The sequence below is a fragment of the Morone saxatilis genome, unplaced genomic scaffold (assembly GCF_004916995.1).
Source record: "Morone saxatilis isolate NCDOM2014 unplaced genomic scaffold, NCSU_SB_2.0 Contig14, whole genome shotgun sequence".
Classification (NCBI taxonomy): Eukaryota; Metazoa; Chordata; class Actinopteri; family Moronidae; genus Morone; species Morone saxatilis.
The window spans coordinates 22,376,333-22,379,578 of NW_023339696.1; positions in this window are offsets into that span (position 1 = coordinate 22,376,333).

A 3,246-nucleotide genomic window follows, 5' to 3' on the forward strand; every position below is an offset into this window, starting at 1 on the left:
ATTAAAGGTTCCCTAAACAGAGATAATATTAAAGACACTGTGTACAGTGTACACTGTTTAAGGGACCTTTAAGTCATTATGATAATCTTTACTCAATATCACACAGACAAAAGTCATCTCCTCCTACCTCATTAAAAATTCATTTTTCTATTTCCTCCCTGCATTTAAACTGTAAAAACTAATTCAAGGGATCCTGCTCATGAAAAGGGAAAAATCTGTCAGGCACTTCCTGTTTTATGGCAAATCGTCAAAATCCGATAACACGCCACGGGCACACTGTTCGATGTACAGTCACAATTAGCACAACTGTTAATTGTTAATGTTTTTAGACCGAATCTGAAGTCGATCTGATAAATTCCCTCAAATACAACACGAAAAACCCTTCCTGTTGGGTTTGGGGTCTCATGAGGCTTTTTTGCTTGTCTGATCATGACACACGTGTACCAATTTTCATACATGTCGTGTCTTGGGGGCTGATCCTGGGGGGGCGGGACCAAGAGAATACTTAGCTACGCATGTTACTGCTCAGGCCCTAATAAAAAAACAAATAACTGAAGTTTTCCTGCTGGACACAGGATGTTTCACTGTACAGTCCATCCTCAGTGTGTAAGGGGACAGGGTTGGACAGAAGCGAGTATCTCTGCCCAGTAACTAGTAGTGTAACTAATTACTAATACATTTATTATTATATATTAATAGTTCCAACCTTACTTTTGTTGCCACCCTCCTGCTGATTTGAAATCCAATCACAACCCTGGATTCAGTTTTGTAATCGTGCACATGTGCAGTGAGACATCCTCTGGCTGCTGTGATATAATCCACAGCTGTTCGGAGCCCTGGTCCCGGAGGGTTCCTCATTTCATGCTCAGTTGCACACGGTGACGGTATTTGTCCACAGACCTTACTGTCTGCTCTCGTACATGTGGAGGCCCACCCCGAACAGTTTCCTGGGGCGATTTCAACAACCTTTATGTTGTGCAGCAGTGGAAAACATGATTTTCTAGAAAGTTAAGTTAGGTTTTGTGTAAGGAATAAAAACCCTGTTGGTTAATCTTGTAAAAATGAATAAAAGTCTTCTGAGACAATAAAAAAACAGATTTCCTGTTAGACAGTAATTTGAACCATGTGTTGATACTTTATGCAACAGCTCACACTCACACTAGTATTCATGTATTCATTCTGTATTTTGGCCAAAAAGTGGTGAATTAATGTCAATTTAATGAGTTAAAGTCGATTTTGTAGTGAAGTCTGAAACCCCTCAGTTGTTATTCAGCGGATCTGACCTCCGCAATATGGCGACCGCACAGATGTACAGTGGTGACCATAGAGATATCTACACCTCTATATTTATGCTTCAGACCACCACCTCCTTAATAAAGAGCAGCAGCCACCCAGACACTCATGAAGATCATCTCAACTTGAATCCACACATGCATTTTACTGCCTTTTAATACAGTAGTAACGAGGCGCTATGCACTATGCATCAAGTACAATCAATATGCACAGCCACAGAAATGTGTCACCAAGGTAGCTACAAATTACATGGAGGCAAGTTCTCAAGAATTACAAATCAGCATCCAGCGTTAAGAGCAAAGATCATATGAAGCAGAGAAGTTATGCACATTCAATGTTCATGGGGGGAATATACACAAACAACTATGAGTTTGCCTTTATCAGCGATATAAAAGTGTATGTACACCATGGCCCATCTGAAACAGCTGTTCCTGTGTCCCGTTAGGTTTCCCTGCTCTGAAGACTGACAAAGGCAAACTGGAGACTGTTTTGTAATAAATTAGGGGAGAAACTCAGGTGTTTTCCTATGTGAGCCTACTTGAGGTCTTTAGGTCCTCGTTATAAACAAACACCGATTTCATGGAATATAAATGATCTAAAAACGGCAACGGCTTTACAAAATCATGACAGGCTGTGCAAGTCAGTGGAAAATTAAAACAATGACATGGTGGCGAATACAAACAGCTAAATGCTAAGCCATATGAATAAAAATACACGTTCATTTTCCTCCTTAATGAATGAGCAGAGGTGTCCCTCATGTCTCTTCCCTGGCTTTGACTCAATCTGATTCTGCAGGAAACTGTACAGGATGTAACATGTGCGGTAAAAGTGTCTCTCGGCGTTCGTGGCAGGTGAGCGGAGACGAAGGTCCGAAAAAAGGCCGCCGTCCTCGTGAAAACCACGAGCGACGCTGAGGAGGAAAGACGACTTCCAGGGCAGCTTCTCCCGGTCTGTGTCCACGTTTGGCAGGTTGTTAAGAAAACATCTGGAGAGTGAAAACGAAAGCAGTTAAAACGGGTTTGAGGCTTTTCTTTTCTCAAATGTTTCTTTTATTACAATAATACGTTTTAAATGTGCTATATTTCAGCATAATGACAGAAATGTTTGTAATGAGTTAATAAAGCTGCAGGAGTTGTCACCATTTGAATGTGTTACACGCCCAAATGTATATTAGAGTAACGAAACCTTTCCTGCTGAAACCCTCTCTATAACCTCTGTATAACCTCTGTATAACCTCTGTATAACCTCTGTATAACCTCTGTATAACCTCTGTATAACCTCTGTATCTGGGTATTTACTGGTGTTATTGACATTTTACAAAGTATTCTACATATTTTGCTACAGAAATACACAGCGACCGCCCTCTACTGGTTGAAACCGACTATTACAGTTGAATTTTGCTATAAACTGATCTGGAGGAAGCTTTTCCGAACAACCCCTGCTGCTATAAAACCAACGTTTTCCACTCTGCAGACGGCGGCTGCTACGTAGCCGTTAGCCTCACTGAGCCGCTTGCTTAGCCACAAACAGGTAGCACAAAGACACATTTACAAACAGTGTGAATGTGCTTCTAGTGACTGTAAGAGCTCCAACAGACTCTGTGTGTTTACACTTTAACTTAAGCCTTGCTTGTCCACGAGCACGTAGTTCATGAGGTTATTATAAAGATGAGAAACAGGGTTGGCTAACAGCCGGGCTCATTCACGTCAATTCGTTTTGAGAGAGCAGCGACCAATCAGGAGACTCCGACACTCAATCAGTGCCGCCTACGTTACCCACAATGCAACGCCAATGCCGACAGCTCAAGATCCTGGTGTGTTATGCTAGTAGCTGCTAATGTAGCCTGGAGCCTTTCAGCAGAGATGAGGAGCAGCTACGGAGGCCTGTTGGGACCAATTCTTTCTAACCCCACACCAACAGATTTGTTTAAGTCTCCAACCTTGTAGCCCCCCC